Below are 23,567 nucleotides of genomic sequence, written 5' to 3' on the forward strand. Positions count from 1 at the left end.
AGAGAGAGAGAGAGAGAGAGAGAGAGAGAGAGAGAGAGAGAGAGAGAGAGAGAGAGAGAGAGAGAGAGAGAGAGAGAGAGAGAGAGAGAGAGAGAGAATATATCTATATCACCGAGATATCCACTCAGGCACTCAGTCTCAGCCTCACTCGTGTGAGGAAGAAATGAGGGACACCATGAGCGACTGGCTAGTATTAGTACCGGTACCGAGCAGTCTGGTACCAGTACCGTACCGTATAGCTGGTACTGTTAGTACCAGTACTGGTACCGGTTCCTGCCACTTTTATTGTTGAGTAGTGTGGCAGTGTGGGTACTGTATCGTTGTTCAAGTGGTGCAGCTGTGGAAGCTGAGCTGAGTCCAGGTGTGGCCGTGTGAGACAACTGTTGCACTCCATAAAGTGGAAAACTGCGTGTAAATTAAACATTTATTTGGATTTTGGAAAAAAAACATGTAAAAAACATTTGGATTTGGTTACTCATAAAATATATATATATATATATAGATATATATATATATATATAGATATATATATATATATATATATATATATATATATATATATATATATATATATATATATATATATATATACCACATGGAAAAAGAATATAGTAATATAGTATATATATATATATATATATATATATATATATATATATATATATATATATATATATATATATATATATATGTATATATATATATTTATATATATATATATACATATATATATATATATATATATATATGTATATATATATATGTATATATATATATATACATATATATATATACATATATATATATATATATATACAGATATATATATACATATATATATAAATATATATATATATATATATATATATATATATTTTATTTATTTTTTATTTGTATCTTTCACCCATTCCTCTTCCTCCTTTCTCTCATCTCCCTCTCTCTTCATCCCTCACTCCTAACTGTTCCTCCTTCCTCCCTTGCTAATCCCCAGGTCAGACACAGGTGTTCACTCGCGGTCTACCGCCGGTCTGCCGTGGGTGTCGGCGGCTGACCGCCGGTCGACCGGTGACATTTTTCGACACCGCCGGTCGACCGGGCGCATCGCCGATATCTTTGAAAATTTTAAAGTTGACCGGCGGTGGTCGGCTGCGTCTACGGTCCTCAGGGTCGACCAGTGGTAGATCGGTGGTCTGCCGCCGACAATCCCCGATCTTACAGCCGGTCGACCGGCGACTGGCTCATCAGGAGTCATCGGGGACGGTTGCGACCGGGACCGGGAATGTGTGAGAGCCCCTTAACCCTCTTAATCATCTTCCATTTCCTCTTATAAACCTCTTAAGAAGAAATGGAAGAAGATTAAGAGGAATTTAGAGGAGGATTGAGAGGTTTAGAAGAGGATTAATCCTCCTCCATTTCCTCTTGACCCTTTCCATACTGTGACGCCGACGACTGCGTCACGGATGGAAAGGGTTAAGAGGTTTAGAAGAGGATTAAGAGGAAATGGAAGAGGATTAAGAGGTTTGGCAAAACTTAAGAATAACCACTCCAAACCAATATTCTTAGTAATTTAGCACGTGAAAGAATTATTATTATAATGCATTTTCGTATACGTTTTACCTTGGGGAGGGGCCAGGGGGGCAAGCCTCTTTAATTATAGTTAGGTGGCTTGGATTTTCTAAGTCCACTGTTACTGTTTCACAACCGCCTCTATACACAGACTGAGCCTCATACCTGCCTTGCAGTGCACCCTACAAACTAGTTCCTAAGTCAGTAATATCCAAAACGCGCATGGATTTTAACAATTTCGGACAAAAAAATGGTCTTTTAAGAGTTTTACGTTATTTTTTTCTCTATATTAAAGCAACTAATGCCGCAGCTATTTGTATTTTCTAATACATTCGTAAAATGTTACTACGCGAGGGTTTCAGTGGCGGCACCTAACGGCGGGTTCCTGAAGTCAGTTGTTTTCAAGCTGCCATGATGGATGGAAGGCCCGACACTCACTCACTCAAAATATCAGTCTACTTTACCTTTCAGTAAGTGTTAACCGAGTATTTAACCTCTTTATTGGTGTGCATGTAGGTTGACAAAAGGACCAATTACTATCCCAGTACCGGGTACAACAAAGACACGGGCATGTCATGTGTTACATGGTGTGACAAGCACGTGTCAGAAAACAAACGGATATTGTTCAATGCGCGATACTTATAGTGGAGTTTGAGTAAAATGGAGGCCAGGGTCATACGTAGCAGTCAGTAGGTCACTCCCACGTCAGTTAACAGCAGGAGCGTCAGTTCGATCTGGATGACAGCTGTCACAAATCTGTTTTATTTTGTACCTTAAACTACTCGGTAAAAATTATCTAGCATCAACTTACAAGAAGTGGATGGGTTAACCGTCAGTATTGTACCATATGTAATTATGAAACATGACATTTCCCAAGAGTTGCTCGACTACGATTGGGGTGGTGGGGTGGGGGCTCACCTACGCTGACCATCCAATAACACGCCCTACACTCGTCAACAGACCCGCTGTGGTGGCTGCTACGTTATATAGGAATAGATTACAAGAGTATACGTTAGGGAATTTCCTTTCTTTCTAGACTAGGGATTTTTCCCGATTTTGGGGATTTTTGTAGGGACATTTTGAAAGCCCATTTTTCAGTGATTTGGCCGTCCACCACCAAAACCACTGTTCCCTACAGGGATTAATCGAGCTAACGACCACCAAAACCACAGCTCCCTAAAGGGATTAATCGAGCTAACGCCGCCGCCGCAAAATAGCTCGCATTCATTACCTACCGTATGAAGCATCACTAGGTCTTCATATATTTTTTTTCTACAAACGTTTGGTTAGTGACGGTACGCTTGGTTAGCGTTGGTATGCTTGGTTAGCGATGGTACGCTTGGTTAGCGATGGTATGCTTGGTTAGCGACTAGCCCACGCATGTGAGACCAGGTCCACCACGCGTGGTTATTATTATTTTTTTTTTTAGAACACGCAGCCCAACGGCTGCCGTGCTGAGGGCCGGGTATAGCCCGGGCCTGTTCAGCCCGAGTCCCAGATGACCTTGAGTCATGGCTCTGGGCTGTTTTGGGGTGGTTAGTGATGGTATGCATGGTTAGCAATTAGCCCACGCATTTGAGTATACGGTAGGGATTTTCCTTACTTTCAAGACTAGTGAATTTTTCCTGATTTAGGGATTTTTCTAGGGAAATTTTGGAAGGCCATTTTTCAGTGATATGGGCTCCCCCCACCAATACCCTGGTTCCCCACAGTTCCCCAGGCTTGTCTTGGGGGATAGGGGGGGCTGGGGTGGTGGAGGGGGTGGAGTGGTGATTCTTAAGATTTACCCAAGACATAAAACTTGACCCATTAGCAACACAAAGACAAATACACAAACAACAAATGCTATATAAAATCACAAACAATTTAGTACACATAAACAAAGACACTTATTTACACTCGACAACTACATGATCCACTAGAGGCAGCCACAACCTTAAATACCACACTTACCAGACTAACACTAGTATATTCAAATATTCATTCTTTCCCCGCAGCATCCAAGAGTGGAATCATCTCCCATCTCATGTAGTTAATAGTCCCGCTCTTGACACATTTAGGAATAGGAACATCAATCATCATCTCCCTAATCCTGGCTCTTTACCATATCCCAATACCTTTCCTCATCCTAACCCTTATCCTAATCCTGTCCTGGCCCCTTGAATCCCCCGCACAATCCCCGCATATCATGCCACCCGAGAGTGGCCCTCTGCGGGTACCCTTGAAATAAAATAAATGAAATGAAGTGAAATAGAGACCTACCACCACTTAATTAGTTGTTCACATCTAAGATATGAATAATTGGCATTGAAAACAAGCACTGAGCAATGAATGGTTCATAAACTACCACAAAGTTTGAATCATCAGTGAGTTGTGTAATAAATAAATAACTTATCCCCAGACAATACCACCAATGGGTGAGGTGACAGCTTTTTTTTTAGTGATGATAAAATACAACTAGACGCAAAAAACAAGGCACCCCACATCCAGAAAGACGTCCCTCCCTTCAGGCATGGTGGAGTGAAACAACCAACACACTGCGGGGAGGTCAAAAGTACGGTAATAAAAAACTTTCAAAAACAACAATGGAAGGCAAACTCATATCCACCTATGAAGCGGGATCCCCTCATGAGTACTAGCTTCTCTGCCTCTTACATAATACATTGGCACACTGCTGGTCATCAAAATTGTGTAATCGTGTTCAAATCTTTCAAACGCAATTCCCAGCGACGGGCTCCATTATGGGCTCTAATCTTCATATATTTAATGTAAGTCAGTACAGTAACATGCCGTGCCGCCCCACACTCACCATGCTATGACTAGAAGGTGCAGTGGAGGAGGCCCGGTGGATAAAAAGGACAGCTCGCTCACACTTGTGTCATCTTGCTGCCGTACTGCCCTAAAACAACATTTGTAATTTCTATTTTTCTAATTTATGAGTAAAAATACAGAAAATGATAGTGTAGAGTTAAATATAGTTACTGAATTCATAAACGGCTAATAAAGATGCTGAAGAATAAATTATGTATTGATAAACCGTGCGATTTTACTTTTAAACTTTAGAGTCTCGGTTGACCGCGGCAGACGATAGACTCTCGGCCCACGGTCAGCTGACGAGGGAGGAGTCGTGTCTCCATACTCATTATTCTGTCGGGGAGTGTTAATCTGCAATGCAAACAATTAAAGCACACACCTGTCTTTCCTTTCTAAACCAGAGAGATCCAGTTTAATTTCTCAGTATGCTCATCATGAGTCAGGCCACATTAGATAATGGTAAGACGAAAAAAAAAGGCGTGATATGGAAAGTTGTCACATGTCTGGGCAGTCAAACTGACTTTATGACCTGATAATGACCACGCACAACCCCAGAATGCTGCGATTCACACCCACCGCTACACGACCGGGTAGGTACCCGAGCATGTCGTGCGACCGAACATAACATACGAACATAGGGAAACTGCAAGAGGCCGGGTGGCCTACACAGGGCAGCTCTAGAATCCCCCCCACTACTCACGATGGGTGAGGTGTGGTTACAGGTAGAGGCTTGATCCTTGTTACACCGGCGGTACTAGGCACGCACCAGTACCCTGTCACCTTACTGCACCCACACGGGCCACACCTCACTGCCACCTGTCGTCCTCGTGACCTCGTCCATGTAGCTATCCAGTCTACTCTTAAACAAGCTATCGTCCCTGCACTAACTGTGATTGCTGAGTCTATCCCATTCCCCCACCACCCTATTACTAAACCAATTCTTGCCTATCCATTACTGCGAGTTCAATCCTGCTGGCTAATTCTCAGTACTTTACTTATATCGCCTTTGTTGTAACCCTTGACCCATTTGAATACTTCTATCAGATCTCCCCGCACTCTTCGTCTCTCTAGTGAATGTAAGTTTAGATGTTTCAGCCTATTTTGATATGGGAGGTTCCTCAGCCCCTGAATCACCTTGGTCATCCTCCCTATTGTCTCACCAACACCGGAGAGTAGTTCAGCATGCTCTCTAAAGACAGATCCTCTCTTTATCCACACCACACTACATTCACACAACATATACACCTTTTCCCAAAATTAAAATTTCAAAATGGCGCACATACATCGAGTCCCTGCCTGGGGACCACAAATTCCCCCAGGGAGGACTCCCCTTCTGGCTGCCTACCCGAGAGGTGTCTTGATAACTCCTCGAACCTCTTTTTTCTCAATTTCTGCAACATTCGCGGTCTTCGCTCTAATTTTCATTCTGTGGCACATCATCTCTCCTCCTCTAAACCTCACCTTCTCTTCCTTACCGAAACACAGGTTTCTGAGGCTACTGACAGCAATCTCTACTCTGTTCCCTCCTACTATCTCTATCCTAAATTTCAATCCAAAGCTGGATGTTGCGCCTACGTGCGCAACGACATCACTTGCTCTCGTGCCCACGTCCTTGACACTTCGGAATTGTCCCCCAACTGGTAAGCCTTCACTGTCATTCTATTACTAAATACATCTGTGCTGTTTATCTCTCACCTAACTCTACCAACTATGTAAAATTCTTTGACTATTTGAATTCTAAAGTGGAGCACATCTTCACCCACTCTCCCTTCGCTGAAATCTCCATCCTAGGAGATTTCAATGTTCACCACCAGCTTTGGCTTTCATCCTCTTTCACTGACCATCCTGGTGAACAAGCCTACAACTTTGCTATCCTTAACGACCTAGAGCAGTTGGTCCAGCACCCTACACGTATTCCCGACCGTCTTGGAGATGGGCCCAACATTCTAGACCTCTTCCTTACCTCAAACCCTTCTGCTTATTCTGTCAAACTGTTCTCTCCGTTGGGCTCCTTCGATCACAATCTTATTTCTGCATCCTGTCCTATCGCTCCTGTACACCCTCTGGACCCACCGAAGAGGCGATGCTTCTGGCATTTTGCTTCAGCTCGGAGGGACGACCTGAGGATGTACTTTTCCGATTTCCCGTGGAATGATTATTGCTTCCAGGATAGAGACCCCTCTGTGTGTGCTCAGCGCATCACAGAGGTGATTGTCTCTGGAATGGAGGCATACATCCCTCGTTCTTTCTCTACTCCTCACGCTAAAAAGCCTTGGTTTAATCACGCTTGTTCTCGTGCTGTCAATGATAGAGAGGTAGCTCACAAAAGGTACCAGAGCCTTCAAACTAATGCTAATTATGATCTTTACATTTCTGCCCGAAATCGTGCCAAATCTATTCTCCGACTAACCAAAAATTCTTTCATTAATAGAAAATGTCAAAACCTTGCTTTCTCTAACTCTTTCCGTGACTTCTGGCATCTAGCCAAAAACATCTCCAACTTCACTTCTTCATCTTTCCCTCCACTCCTCAGTCCTGACGGCAACACTGCCGTCTCATCTATCTCTAAGGCTGAACTCTTCTCTCAAACTTTTTCTAAAAACTCCACTCTGGACGATTCTGGGCATATTCCTCCTACTCATCCCCCCTCTGACTCCTTTATGCCTGTTATACAGATTCTTCAAAATGATGTTTTCTATGCCTTCTCTGGCCTCAATCCTCAGAAGGCTTATGGACCTGATGGAGTGCCTCCTATTGTCCTTAAAAACTGTGCCTCCGTGCTGTCACCCTGCCTGGTCAAACTCTTTCGCCTCTGCCTGTCAACATCTACCTTTCCTTCTTGCTGGAAGTATGCCTTCATACAGCCTGTACCTAAGAAGGGTGACCGCTCCAATCCTCAAACTACCGTCCTATTGCTTTACTTTCTTGTTCATCTAAAGCTTTTGAATCAATCAACCGGAAGATTCAAAAGCACCTTTCCACTTCTGACCTTCTATCTGATCGCCAGTATGGGTTCCGCAAGGGCGTTCTACTGGTGATCTCTCTTAACTGACTCTTGGTCATCCTCTCTAGCCGTTTCGGTGAAACCTAAGCTATTGCGCTGGACATATCAAAAGCTTTTGATAGGGTCTGGCACAAATCTTTGCTTTCTAAACTACCCTCCTACGGTTTCTATCCTTCTCTCTGTACCTTTATCTCCAGTTTCCTTTCTGACCGTTCTATTTCTGCCGTGGTAGACGGTCACTGTTCTTCCCCTAAATCTATTAACAGTGGTGTCCCACAGGGTTCTGTCCTATCTCCCACTTATTTGCTGTTGTTCATTGATGATCTTCTTTCCAAAACGAACTGTCCTATCCATTCCTACGCCGATGATTCCACTCTGCATTACTCAACTTCTTTTAATAGAAGACCCACCCTTCAGGAACTTAACGACTCAAGGCTGGAGGCTGCAGAACGCTTAGCCTCAGACCTTACTATTATTTCCGATTGGGGCAAGAAGAACCTGGTGTCCTTCAACGCCTCAAAACCACAGTGTCTCTACCTATCCACTCGACACAATCTTCCAAACAACTATCCCCTATTCTTTGACAACACCCAGCTTTCACCTTCCTCAACACTAAACATCCTCGGTCTATCCTTAACTCAAAATCTCAACTGGAAACTTCATATCTCATCTCTTGCTAAATCAGCTTCCTCGAGGCTGGGCGTTCTGTACCGTCTCCGCCAGTTCTTCTCCCCTGCACAGTTGCTGTCCATATACAGGAGCCTTGTCCGCCCTCGTATGGAGTATGCATCTCATGTGTGGGGGGGCTCCATTCACACAGCTCTTCTGGACAGAGTGGAGGCTAAAGCTCTTCGTCTCATCAGCTCTCCTCCTCATACTGATAGTCTTCTATCTCTTAAATTCCGCCGCAATGTTGCCTCTCTATCTTCTATCGATATTTCCACGCTGACTGCTCTTCTGAACTTGCTAACTGCATGCCCCCCTCCGCCCCGCTGCACTCGACTTTCTACTCATGCTCATCCCTATACTGTCCAAATCCCATATATAAGAGTTAACCAGCATCTTCACTCTTTCATCCCTCACGCTGGTAAACTCTGGAACAATCTTCCTTCATCTGTATTTCCTCCTGCCTACGACTTGAACTCTTTCAAGAGGAGGGTATCAGGACACCTCTCCTCCCGAAACTGACCTATCTTTCGGCCACCTCTTTGGATTATTTTTGGGAGCAGTGAGTAGCGGGCTTTTTTTTTTATTAATGTTTACTTTTTTGTGCCCTTGAACTGTCTCCTTTGCTGTAAAAAAAAAAAAAAAAAAAAAAAAGTTGATGTCCATTCTGTTGTGTGGCCACCAAAACTGGACAGCATAATCTAAGTGTGGCCTAACTAACGCTAAATAGTCTGAGGATGACCTCTGCACTCCTGTTGGTTACCGTCCTGTTAATAAAGCCTAATACCCTGTTAGCCCTATTCCTCGCACAAATACATTACTTCCTTAGTTTTAGGTCAGAGTTCACTAACACTCCCAAATCCCTTTCACACTTAGACTTGCCTATCGCTGTGGAGTCTAAACTATACCCGTGTAATGGGTTGTGTGTTCCTACACTAAGTACGCTACACTTGGTGATGTTAAAATTCATCTGCCATTTCTCTGACCAAGCTGACAGTTTGTTGAGATCCTCCTGCAGTGCTCTAGCATCCTCCCCTGTCTTAATAGTGCGTCCTATTTTGGTGTCATCTGCAAATTTACCTATGTCACTAAATGTGTTGTTAATGCTGACTCTATCCTCCCATTTAATATTAAATCTAATTTCCTTATGATCACTGTTACCTAATGAATCCCCAACCTCAATGTTGCTTATTATGTCCTCTCTATTAGTTAACAACAAATCCAAAATATTTTCTTCCCTCATGGTGTTCTAATTAACTCCTTAAGGAAACTATCCTGTATCACATCTAACAAATCCTGTGCCTCTTGGTCTCCGGATAAAGTATCCCACTCTATGTTCCTATAATTGAAATCCCCAATTACACACACATTCCTATATCTTGACGCCCTACTAATTTCTTGTAAAAGGGGTTGGCTACTGTCCCTGGTAAGGTTGGGCGGTCTGTGAAGTACTCCGATGACAAGCTTCTCCTTCCTACCTATTGTTTCTACCCAGAGGAATTCTGTATTGCTATCTTCCTTGATTGAGTTGTTAATGACACACTTAAGATTGTCCCTGACGAAGAGTGCGACCCCACCCCCCTTCCTGCCTATTCGATCTTGGTGGAATAACTTATACCCTTCAATCTCTAATTCTGGGAGAAAGTGTCTGTCTGCAGTGTTTATCCATGACTCTGTGATCGCTATCATATCAAATTTCTCTACGCACGCCTTTCCCCTCAATAAATCTATCTTATTCCTAATACTTCTACTGTTTGTATAGTACACATTTAGACCTACCCCTTGCCTTACCCTGCAGCCGCTATTATTATTACTACATTTAGTGCTCCCACTTGGTATTGCCATCTTAGGCCCCTTCTTACTTACCCTAATAAACCCTGCAGGGCCCCCAATCCACGTTCAAGGGCATCAGACAAGATCTGTACCCCCTCCCATGAAAGGTGAACCCCGTCCCTCTGGTATAGGTGGTTCTTGCCAAAGAAACTGTCCCAGGCGTCGACAAATTTCCATCCATTGGCTTTGCAATAATCTGCCAACCTGCAGTTTAATGCAATAGCCCTGGACAGCCAGATGGCACCAACCCGCCACCTTGGCAGAACCCCAAACACCACAGGAACCCCGCCTTTGGACGTAATTCTTCTAAGAGCCTCCATTTAGCGACGCAGGAGCTGCTCACTACCTAACCTGCCTATGTCGTTCCATCCCACGCTCAGGCAGACGATAGGTTTGACTCCCTCGCCTGACATGCACGACTCTATCCTGTCGCTGACATCCTTAATCCCCGCCCCAGGAAAACACACAATGGTCCTACGTGTCCTATCTTTAGCACAGAAGGCCCTATCTAACAACCTGACCTGGCTATCCCCAACAACCAAAATGTTACCTCTGGGCAGGGATTTCATCTGCCCTCCTCTCCTTCACCTCCTGCTCCTTCACTCCCTCCCTCAGCTCAAAGAGAGCCTGGAAGGAGTTGCGGCACTCCACACCCGCAGGATTGGTCCTCTTCAGCTTTAAAGCAGCTGCCATGGCTCTTGACTACCTGCCAGCCCCCATCTTGTGACGGTGTACTATGTACATCGCCTGTCTGAGGACCTGATAAACGAAGGACTCGATTTTCCTTCCTCATGGCCTCCACAGTCCTCTCCAACTCTTCAATTCTCTCCAAGAGAGAATTTACTAACTCAACTGTACCCCCACCGGCCCCGCCTCCTCCCCTCACTGCACCACTGTAACTCATCCCACCAGACATGGTCAACCCAAGAGCTAGCCCGAGCACGTCCTATCACCTTGAGACCTGAGGTGAACTGAGGACCTGAGGTGAACGGCCACACCGGCGGTCATCTGTAGTGTCAATCCAGTGGGTGGCCGAACGGCGACCATGCATAGTAAGATTTGTAGTGCGGCGACTATGCTTGATGAACGAGCCTCCCATAACCCAGTTAGTCAGTGGGGTGCCTCTTTGGCCGATTCGGTAAGGAGTGGCTCTCCCGTTACGCTGGTCGCGGGTTCAATCCTAGGCAGCCGGCGAATACCCTCACCTTGTCTTGATTATTTTCTCGTGTGTTTCGATACACGCAGAGGACGTGTAGGAAAATAGAAAAAGAGAAAATAAACTCCCGGGGCATGACAGTGGTGGCATAGCGGTGGGCATCCTCTCCTGCAGTTCTGTTGAGTTTCCCCGAAGGGGTAACAGGTAGGATGGCCCATGCTCCGAGGGTAATAGAAAATGGGAAGTGTTGGAGTATGTCTCTATGGAGACATTGTGAAATAGTGCACCAAAATGGGTCACAGTCTAAAGGTCTCAACACAGAAATGAATCTACGTAGAGGGGAAAGTCGTGCAGCGCGACGACTGTGCCTGATGAACGAGCCTATCCATAACCCACTTAGTCAGTGGGGTACCTCTTTGGCCGACTCGGTAAGGAGTGGCTCTTCCGTCACGCTGGTCGCGGGTTCAATCCTAGGCAGCCGGCGAATACCCTCACCTTGTCTTGATTAATTTCTCGTGTGTTTCGACAGGGGTGTGGAGTCGGAGTCGGAATTGGAGTCGGAGTCGGAATTGGAGTCAGAGTCGGAGTCGGAGTCGGTAAAAATATGAGCGACTCCGACTCCTTTACGTGCTAATTTTTTTAGTAAAGATTTCACTTCATGGAGATTCTTACAAATTGGGAGAAATTGACGTTTTGGAAGATATGTCCAATCAAACAGTCTGCGGGAATATTGGTATTTTTAATATTTTTTCATGCTTTTTATTTTGTATTTTCTTGAGGATATACCTTAAGGAAGGAGGGCGGTACATGCCGCAACAACCACCCTGACAACAGATAGTACAGGTATCCCTTTTGCCATATTTTATGGTGTTTTGCATGAGCTAATGTGTATATTTAATTCTATCATGGAGGATAATTGCTAAGTGATATCCAAGGATGGTAAAAAAAAAAAAAAAAATATATATATATATATATATATATATATATATATATATATATATATATATATATATATATATATATATATATATATATATCATACTGTAAAAAAAAAAAACGGAGTCGGAGTCGCAACCTTCAAATTTCCTGGAGTCGGAGTCGGAGTCGGAGTCGGAGTCGCAACATTTAAATTTACTGGAGTCGGAGTCGGAGTCGGAGTCGGAGTTTTGAAAATCCGACTCCACACCCCTGTGTTTCGATACAGGCAGAGGACGTGTAGGAAAATAGAAAAAGAAAATAAACTCCCGGGGCATGACAGATTCACATCTTGACCTCACAGTTGAGTCAGGTCAAGACACCCACCATACACCGACCGGTGACCGACAGGCAAGGACCGGTACGCAACCTTTCGCAATGAGGACAGAGCGATTCCCAACCACCTGCTGCTGACGTCACACGCCCCTCACGCAGCTCCGCTCTGCACTGTCATACACTATAATTTTCCTTTCAAACGATATAGAAGCAGTTTTACTGTAATCACCCATGGCTACATTGCAAATTTATCTTTCTTAGTTCCGTAAAATATTTGTGAAAACAATAATTACATATAAAGGTAAAGACAATGTGAACAAATTTATGCCCACGCACTTTCATATTTTAAGCCCCAAATACACTGCCGAATTTTGGCCGCGAACTTGTCCCCGAATCAGTTCGTGAAAAAATTCGGCGACCGGTTCGCCGACATGACCAAGATTCTTACAGTTCGTGACCATTCGGCGACATGTCGGCGAATGATCAAGACAATTCGGGGACAATTCGGAGACATGTCGCCGACTGTTCGGCGTCCATGTCGCCGAGATCAAAATCTGAAATTTTAACGTTTTTTTTGTCGCAGAATAATTGGCGACAAGTCTCCGAATTGTCTTCGTATGTCTCCAAAGTGTCGGAGACATGTCGGGGACAATTCTCCGACAGTGCCAAGATTTCTGAGAGCTGATCATCTGATGCCCATGTGGCATATAAAAGCACGGGAATCCGGGGTGCAACACACTTCTTCACCGGCAGCTGAAGAGCCCACCTCGTCTCTCGCAATTTGTTCCAGGGGAATGGCGAGAAGGTGATCAAATCGTCCCACTCGACCCTCTGCGGAACCCAAGAGCTATGATAGACCCCAAGAATATCCGCGCCTACCTCACAACACCCGGGGAGCAGTGGCCTGGCAGGACAGAATTGTGGGCGAATAAATACCGTGTGTGATAATATGTGTGGTAATATGTATGATAGTATGTGTAATAAAATGTATAAATGTGACTTGTTTTTGTTTTATCCTCCTACAAATATTTTAGAATGAATGAATGTTTACGTATTATTAATAAACAAACCAGTAACTGAAAGAATAAATAAATTTAAATAACTAAAAATTAAAACACGTTAAAAAATGGCAGAATAATGATATTAAGAAATAAATAAAGTAATAAATAGTAAATAAATTCTGAAATAAATGAAAATTTTAGTTTCATACCTACTTTATAAATTCATGATTCTTCTTGTTTTTCATATTTTCTTGTTTACTATTATTATATTTTATTCCATATATATATTATATATATATATATATATATATATATATATATATATATATATATATATATATATATATATATATATATATATATATATATATATATATATATATATATATATATATATATATATATATATATATATATATATATATATATATATATCCCCGACATGTCGCCGACATTTCGGGGACACACAGAGACAATTCGGAGACTTGTCGCCAATTATTCCGCGCCAAAAAAAAAACGTTAAAATTTCAGATTTTGAACTCAGCGACATGGACGCCGAACAGTCGGCGACATGTCTCCGAATTGTCCCCGAATTGTCTTGAGCGTTCGCCGACATGTCGCCGAATGGCCACGAATTATAAGAATCTTGGTCATGTCGGCGAATCGGTCGCCGAATTTTTTCACGAACTGATTCGACGACAAGTTCGTGGCCATAATTCGGCAGTGTATTTGGGGCTTTATGACGTCACAGGGAACGATGACGTCACGCCCGCATCTCGTGCGCACTGGTGCCCAAAGCCACGGTGAAAGCATGGGATGATGGGAATAGCCCCTTCTATTACGTTATTTCAATGCAGCAGAATATGAAACTAATGCAGAATGAAACTTTTGTAATTGCTTAGGCTGGAACATTTATGCACCATATCGAGAAAATGAACCAAGAGAACAGCAAAAAATGCTGAAGTTGAGCTGTCACAGATGCTGTATTTCGTCCATACTATACTATATATGTGTTTCATATTTCCTTCTTGTATCCCTACCAAAATATTGGTGACTGAAACAGTAAGGAATGCCGTACCATTCTCTTAGGCTGCGTTTACATAGAGCTATACTATACGGGTATACGGGCACGTTTTCGGGGGGCACGCGTATAGCTGGAATCGAACAAAGGGAATTCCATATACCGCGCTACATAGGAGGGCATTATACGAAATGCCGTATAGCTGCGTATAGTATAGTATAGCGAGAATCGAACATGTTCGATTTTCGTGCACCGTATACCGCCAGATAACCATCGTGCTTAGTTGTGGCAGGCTGTATTTTTTCCAAGGTAAGTTAATAAATACATAGATTATTGAGATTCATTTCAGCGGAATTTCGAAGCACATGCACAATTTGCATTTTAGCATTAAAAAAAGTATTTTGTAGCCTATTTGTATTTATATTTACTATTTAGCAACTACAATTCACCATATTTAGCTCAATTTGGCCAAGAAATGGAGTTTGGTCGATTTTGCATTCACATACTGGGGATGGTGACACAAGTTATAATGTTGTGTGGTATGCGGGCTGAAAATACTGTAATGTGGGATATGAAAATTTTGTGTTCCCCCCCTCAATTGATAGCTGTTTCACTTACCTAATGGTCAAAACCAGCTTTTCTTCTCCTGATACTGGTTTCCTCCAGTTTGATCCAATGGGACTGATGTGGGGTAAAATTAGGTTTTTCAAGATTTTGTAGCTGTTGTATGACATCCGCATGTAGTTGAAAAACACCGTCTCATCAGGATGATCGATCAGGTTCTGAAATGTGGTGTGGAACTCCCCCAACTCAGGTCTCATTTGGAAGTGCTGTCGTACCCATGTTTTTCTTTTCTTCCCATGTCTCTCCTCAGCCTCCATCAGTAAAAAGAGAGCCACATCTTCTTCGTCTGAAGAATCCATGTTGACGGCATCCGACTGGAAGTATAGTGTACGTGTGCAGCCCTATGTAACCCGCCGTGTCCGTATAGAGTATAGCGTATAGCGTATACCGAATAGCGAATATCGTATACCGTATACCGTATAGTTCTATGTAAACGCAGCCTTATAGTGATGCAAAAACTGGCCAAGCCTACTATAATACATAATGTGACGTATGCCTCACTAATTTTCCAGGAATTTTAATGTTTTGGTTAATCTAGCCAACTACTGCTTCTAATATACCGAAAAAAAAGCATGGGGGAGTGCATAGGACACTTCTTTTGCTTCACATTTGTGAAGGTTTTATAGGTGTATACTGGTCATACCAATTTGAGAACCCAGCCCCTAGTTGGTGTGACAAATTTGGTAATATAATTATAAAGATGGTGCAACGTACGTACAGAGAATGTTAACTGTTAAACAGTTCATGTGACTATGAAAGTCTCTTGGCACATTTCCTGTCCTTAGTGACTCCCTGTAAATCAATGTGAGAGGCTTGCCCAAAGCAGATGCACAATCAATCAATAAATAAATCAACATCAATCAATAGCTCTGAATTAAGCCACTGGCACCTGTAAATGGCACTGGAGGAGGGCATGAATCATCATCTGGGACGTGCAGCCACTCACCTGTCCCTGCACCTGACACAACACTCACCCCACCACCACCAGTCACCTTCATCTTCACTGCTTTCACTATACATACCTGCATGTGGTTTTGATGGAATATGTACAGATGGTACAGCCCCTGGCTTCAGTGCCATTGTAGCCTTTAGTCCCCAAGTGGCATCATCAATCCTTGGGGAATAATCACTTTTTAAGAAGTGACGAGAGCACACGCGGGCATTTCTGGCGTCATATTTATCTGCCCGTCGACACGCTATTTTCCTCTTCCGACAGGTTTTCTTGTCTCTGGGGAACCTGTAAAACCTTAGGCCACTCTTCCCTAAGTTCCTTGTGTTGCTGGAACACCCAAACACCGCACAAACACTCATTTTAGCTTTTTAAATAAGGGGTTTGGGCTCCAGTGGGCACCAGTTAAACAGCTGGCGGGCGTGACGTCACAGACGCGGTGCATGATGGGAAAACAAATGCTCAGTGAAATATCCTCTCTCTCTCTGATCCTTGGTAATAACTTCCAACTAATCGATGACGTCACGGGTTAGCGCGCTGATTTACAAAGCTTTAACGCGCTCTGTGTGACGGTAAATATGTTGTTAAATAACTACTGCCTTGGAGGTGTAGTAAACGCTAACAATATTATCATATTTATGTATAAACGCTTATGAATCGCGTTTTTCAACTTGAAATAGAATTTTGCGAGTAGAGGAAACCCATTTCTTTATAAAATGATGAGATATCTCTAATATAACTGGATTGGTTGACTCCGTGCAAATCCTGAAGCCCGCAGCCGCCATCTTAAGATTCCCTTGTGCCGAGGCATATATGTAAAAAAATCGGCATCAACGCTCGCTGAGTGGTAGTAGCACGTGCTAAAACACTTCATTACGAAGTTATAAATTTATTGAATTTTTCTATGCCCTAGCTACTAGCTTTTTATTGGTTTATGGAAAAAAAAAAAAACTCGTTACCGAGTCTCTATATTTGGCACAAAGCAATATTTTATCGCGTTATTTGACTGTTGCATCCTCTATATAGCATGTATGATATGTGTTTCCTTACAAACTACTTTTTCACTGGATTGGGAAATAACAAATGTAAGTCATCATGAAATAAAACAGAAAAATGTAGGTTCTTTTCATATATTTATTTTGGTTACCCATTAAAATAATTACGCAAATTCTAAATCTAAGATATAAAACAGAAAACTAATCAATTTTATGGGTAACTAAAGCAGGTTCAACTAATTAACTAACTATATAATAATTAACTTATAATACACGTAGTGACGTACATTGCTTTTTTGCTTTTCTTGTAAACTGTAATATTTATGTTGGCTGCATTATATTCCTATTCGTCATTTACACAAAAACTTCAACGTGGCCAACACGGCTGATAGGTTCAAGCATCAGTAGGTAGGTGATTGGTAGCCTATTATTGAAGTTCTATGCATAGCCTACATCACCCTTTTTCCAAATAAGTATGAGGAACAGATTATGAAATTATTATGGTCTTTTAAAATGCTGAGCCTAATACATTCATACAACCACCCTGGCTGGCAGTTAACAGACAGAGTAAAAACTACAACACCCTTATGAGAACTGCTGAGACTGTGTTGAATGAAAGAATCACAGTGTTGGCCACGTTGAAGTTTTTGTGTAAATGACGAATATAATGCAGTCAACATAAATATTACAGGTTACAAGAAAAGCAAAAAACAATGTACGTCACTATAGTCTCACTACGTGTATTATATATATATATATATATATATATATATATATATATATATATATATATATATATATATATATATATATATATATATATATATATATATATATATTAGTTAATTAATTAATTAGTTGAACCTGCTTTAGTTATTCATCAAATTGATTCGTTTTCTGTTTTAAATCTTAGATTTAGAATTTAGATAATTATTTTAATGTGTATCTCCTTCATCTTACTACCTCCTCATCCATTCGATCATCATCCATCTCTACATTTGTCCCTCCGTGGGACCATGGACCTTTGTCGGGTAACAGCCCATGAGTTGGGCTGCAGATATGGCAAGACAGTCTTCATTTTCCCTCGTTCGGTCGTTCCTTCCTTCCGTCCTTGGTTCCTATCTGCCTCGATATAATTATGTGCCATATTATTTTCAATTTGCTTTCTTCCTGCCTCATTCTCCTCCTTATCTTTTTTTTCTTCCCCTTACGCATGTTCTTAGATAACAAGACATTGAACATCAGAGTTACCTTGACGTTAATGTGCAGCAAACGACGAAATAAGTTCCTAGATTACGATTTAGTATAGTTTGCCTTAAGAGGAAGAAAAATGGGAAAAGAGAACGGGTTGTTTTGAAGCGACAGCTGCAGGGGCTCCCTACGTACGATTGGCTGACGGTTTTGTGAACATGCTTCAGCAGTTCAGGAGTTCAATTGTAGGTCGGGAGTATCGCCTTTCTATCGGCATTCCCTGATGTGTTCTCGCTGTCTGGGATATGGGTTGTGTTTTTCACTGATGGCTATTATTATTTTCTTCTTCTTTCATTACCTTTAATCTTATTTTCCACAAATTCCAAATAGTTAATTTTGATTCATATATGTCGGTGTTATAAAAGAGTAGATCTCCAATTACTTCATTTTTATAGGGTTGTTGCAGCTTAGCATTTTTCTGCCTTTCCTCACTAGATGTTGGACACCAGAGTAGGAATTAATGTTCCAAGTTTTTATTTTCTGCTCCACACAAATTACACTCTGTTTTCTCATTCTTGAATCTGTTTCTATCGTTTAGCCTTAGGGTGTTTGATCTGCACTTGAAGAGTATTTCTGAGGCTGGGTCATTAGTATATACTTCCTCTTGTCCTCCGATCTCCTTCCTCCATTCTTTGTAGAGTACCTCACTTGTCTTTTCATTCAGATCTTCTCTCCAATTAAATTAACATGTTGTATCTATTTCCTTCATTTTGTTTTTAATATTTTCCTTTGTTTGATTTCTTATGCCTTCTCTAAAAAATTCTCATTCTCTCATCTTACTTAGCAACCCTTTCATCCACTTCCCCTGTTTGTTTTCTACCATCTTCTCTGCTATCCTTCTCTCTAAGTCATTGCCCTCCTGTTCACAGCAGGTACTTAAACAGTCCCTCCCTGATCCTGGTTTCCATGCTAGAGGCTCCCACTTCCCCCCTCAAGGTTACCACTGGTGCATAGCTTGGTGCTCCTAAAATTTGCCTAAATACTCCGTTCTCTATTCTCTGCAATTTAATTATATATGTTGCCATCACTTCCATGATATTAATTCCATATAAAATAGATGGTAATGCTACACTTTTCCAAAAAGTTTTCCCAATCAAAATCTTAGAGCAACATCTTGCTATTACATTCCTGGTCATGTTAGCTAATTTATTTGCCTTTTGGAACATCTCCTTCTGCACCTTAACACAATTTTTGCTGTCATTAATTGGAATTCCCAAATATCTAAATCTATCTTTGATTCTTATATTCTCAATCTCCTATGGTTTATCTGTCATATTAAATATTACTATATTATTTTTTATCCTTGTTAATCTTAAACCCACCTCTTTTCCTACCTCTTCTAGTTTCTTAATGATCTGTTTAGCGTCCTCCACATTGTTAGCCAATAACAACCCATCATCCGCTAAGAACAGGGAGGTTATATTAATATCCTCATCCTTGTATCCTTTGTTTAAATTTTCTATTTCTTGTATTATTCTAAAGGTGACTAATTTGAATACACTAGTAGATGCTGAACATCCTTGTCTTATCCCACTGGTTATTTCTATTTCAACTTCATCCCCCTCTCCTACCTCTACTTTAGTTTTATCCTTTGTATATACTTTAGTTATAAAGTCAATGTTGTTAGGACTAATTTTATTTTACATTAAAATATCTGTCAAGCGTTCCCTCTTTATCCCGTCATAAGCCTTTATGAAATCAATTTAAATAACGATGAGTCATGTCTTGTGAATTCCGCCCCAGGAAATGTGGGCGTAGAAAACCTTTAGGGACAAGTGAGGTCAGATGGTGATCTCAGGTGTGTCTGTTTGTACGTATGTACAGTTGCCGCCTGTAAAACCTGGCCACCTCAGCCGGCTCTGTCTCTCAAATTTTCTTATAGGCGACATCTGCCACCTCCTACCCGATGACATCTGTCCTCCTGCTATGATTGGCTAAATCCCCTCAAAACTCGACTTTAGAGCTCCGCCCACGTGACCTGTCCCATCCCCTCTCCTTCCCCTACACACACACACACTCTCTCTCTCTCTCTCTCTCTCTCTCTCTCTCTCTTTACAAACCCGTAACCGTGATCCCGCAAGTACCACCACCTCTATTACCAAGCCTCTAGATAACTTAAAAATCCTTAGTTTCAATGCGCGTAGCCTAAGAAACAAATTTGATGAACTGAGATGTCTTGCTTTAACAGAAAATTTTGACATAATTGCTATAACCGAAACATTTATCGACACCACAAATATTGATTTAAGTTCCGAATACAACATAGATGGCTACAGACTCTTCAACAAAGATCGTGTAAACCGTAGAGGCGGTGGCGTCGCCCTTTATGTCAAAAGCTATTTGCAACCCACTGACAAAACACCGGGAAACAGTAACGTTGAACATTTGTGCGTGCGAGTAAACATTGCAAAAGTCAATTTAAATATATCTGTCACCTACAGACCTCCCGGGCAATCACTCGATGACGACCTTGAAATGAACAGCGTTCTAAGGCAGTCACTTGATAACGGCGACTCACTGATATTAGGAGACTTTATCATCCCCCATATCGACTGGGTGACACTGTCAGGTACAGAAGGCGAGGCACATAGAATGATCGAATTTTTATAAGAAAATTGTCTAAGAAAAATAGTTTCTTAACCAACTCTACAAAATAACATACTAGACCTTGTTAGAGCGACCCAAGATAACCTAGTCAGTAGTGTCACGGTAGGAGAACACCTCGGTTCTTGCGATCATAAATTAGTGCGCGTCGACATTAAAGGTCAATCATCAGTGACTGAAAATAAAGTAAAGGTGCCCAATTTCAAAAGAGCTAACTTCGTAGAAATCCGACAAAAACTAACAGAAATACAACTATCAGATGACGGCAACGTAGAGGAAGCCTGGCTAAGCCTTAAAATCACTTACTCACTCAGCAGAACACATTCGTCCCCTTGTGCGAGAAGCGAATTAACACTAATAAAAGCCCACCGTGGTTTAATAGCGAAATTAAACAGTCAGTCAATGAGAGAAAATTGTTTTACAGGTTAAAGAAAGAACAAAGCACGCCCGAAAACATTAGACTTTATAATGATGCCAGGCGACGAGTAAAAAGACTAGTAGGTCAGGCAAAGCGTAGATATGAAGAAAATATTGCAGCCAACTGTAAAATAATCCGAAATCTTTCTTCAGTTACATAAACAACAGAAAGGCGATCAAAAGTGGTATTGGACCTTTAACAAACAGCGACGGTGCACTAGTGACTGACAGCCAACACATTGCAAACCTCTTAAACAATTACTTTTCCTCGGTGTTTAATGCTAACAGTCTTCCTCTCGCTACCACCAACACCAGTACTATTGTAAATCTCGAGCATGCATTGCCTAATTTTGAAATAACAACCGATGAAGTCCTTAAAGCTCTCCATTCACTTAAAACAAATAAAAATCCTGGACCTGACAAAGTATATCCAACTCTGCTGAAAGAAACAAAGAGCGAAATACTCTCCTCCCTCACAACCGTATTCAATATGTCCTTGCGACATGGCATCGTCCCTTCAGATTGGAAAAAGGCTAACGTGACACCGATTTTCAAGAAAGGAGACAAAAAGTACCAGGTAATTACAGGCCCATTAGTCTAACTTCGGTTGTAGGTAAGCTACTTGAGGCATAATTAGAGACAAAATTGTGAGTTACCTTGAAAGCCACTCATTGATTGGGGACTCACAACATGGCTTCCGAAACAAAAGATCCTGCCTATCAAACCTATTAACCTTTTATAACGACCTCTTCACTGTTTATGACGTAACCAAATCACTGGACGTAGTCTATCTTGATTTCCAGAAAGCGTTTGATAAAGTCCCGCATCATAAATTACTTTACAAATTAAAGCAAATAGGTATTGACGGTCAAGTAAACCAATGGATCGCGAATTGGTTGAGCAACAGACAACAAAGAGTAGTGATTGACGGATTTAACTCAGAGTGGGCGCCTGTCACTAGTGGCGTCCCTCAGGGCTTGGTCCTTGTCCCAGTGCTCTTCATTATTTACATCAACGACGTGATGTTGGACTCAATAACCGCATTAGTAAATTTGCAGACGACACAAAGATTGGTAACTCGGTTCTCACTGACGAAGACAGGCAAAGCCTCCAAGAGGATTTGCACAAAATTTCAGCTTGGTCGGATAGATGGGAGATGCCCTTTAACGTAGACAAGTGCCAGGTCCTTCAAGTTGGAACGAGGAATAAGAAGTTCGAATACGAAATGCGCGGCGTTAAACTCAAAAGCGTTCAATGCGTCAATCAAAATCGCGTCAAACCTCAAATTCTCACAGCAATGCATCGATGCAGCAAATAAAGCGAACAGAATGTTGGGCTTCATTAAAAGAAACTTTGTATTCAAGAATAAAGATGTAATACTCCCGCTCTACAACAGTTTAGTCAGACCCCACTTGGAATATGCGGTACAGTTTTGTCCCCCACCATGCAAAGGATATTGCTAAATTAGAAGGTGTTCAGCGTCGGGCGAAAATGATCCTTCCTTGCGCAACAAATCCTACGAAAGACTTTCTACCCTTAACATGTTCTCTCTTGAGAAACGTCGCCTCCGAGGAAAACTGATCGAATGTTTTAAAATACTTAATGGTTTCACGAATGTAGACAGATCAACATTGTTTATGATCGATGACACTTTGCGCACGAGGAACAATGGCGTAAAACTCAGATGTAGACAAGTAAATTCAGACTGCACCAAATTTTTCTTCACCAACGTTGTAGTGCGAGAATGGAATAAGCTTCCACCATCAGTGGTCCAGTGTAACACGATTGACTCCTTCAAAAATAAGCTCGACCGTCACTTCCTTCAACTTAATATCAACTAGAGTAGAAATGCAACGTTTTGGAGTCTTCTGATTAATGTAAAATCACTTAGGTTTAAGGACAGACCACCAAGTCTGGACCATGGGGTCTGTGTGGTCTGATTTTCTATGTATGTAAATTCTCTCTCTCTCTCTCTACAGCCACAAACACGAGAAAAAGAGAGAATTTACACAAAATTTACATAGAAAATCAGACCACACAGACCCCATGGTCCAGACCAGGTGGTCTATCCTTAAATCTAAGTGATTCTACATCAATCAGATGGCTCCAAAACGTTGCATTTCAACTCTAGTTAATATTAAGTTCAACGGTCGAGTTTGTTTAAAGTTTTTGTTTTACCACACGACACTGTTACACTGACTGACGACGCATTCTTGCATCTTGCATTCTTGCGAAAAATTTGAAAAAATTTAAATTCTACTTGTCTGTCATTTGAGTTTTGCCATTTGAGAATCGTTTCGCGTCATAAAGTGTCATCGATCATAAAACAATTAAGATCTATTATACATAAAACCATTAAGTTAATTTTTGCTCATCTGCCTTCCCGACGTTTTTTTCCTCGAGGCAGAGAGAACA

At 41.7% G+C, this 23,567-nt stretch overlaps 1 protein-coding gene across 1 annotated transcript in view; it reads right to left on the reverse strand.

The window, feature by feature from the left end:
- The window catches only part of LOC126996665 (unconventional myosin-XIX-like), a 46,939-nt gene extending 42,459 nt beyond the window's left edge, over window positions 1-4,480 (reverse strand). The window contains exon 1 of the mRNA XM_050857373.1: window positions 4,376-4,480. The gene's annotated coding sequence lies outside the window, so the exon portion shown is untranslated. The remainder of the gene's footprint in view (window positions 1-4,375) is intronic.
- Window positions 4,481-23,567: the final 19,087 nt, after the last annotated feature.

This window comes from Eriocheir sinensis, chromosome 10 (genome assembly GCF_024679095.1).
Source record: "Eriocheir sinensis breed Jianghai 21 chromosome 10, ASM2467909v1, whole genome shotgun sequence".
In the NCBI taxonomy this organism is placed as follows: Eukaryota; Metazoa; Arthropoda; class Malacostraca; order Decapoda; family Varunidae; genus Eriocheir; species Eriocheir sinensis.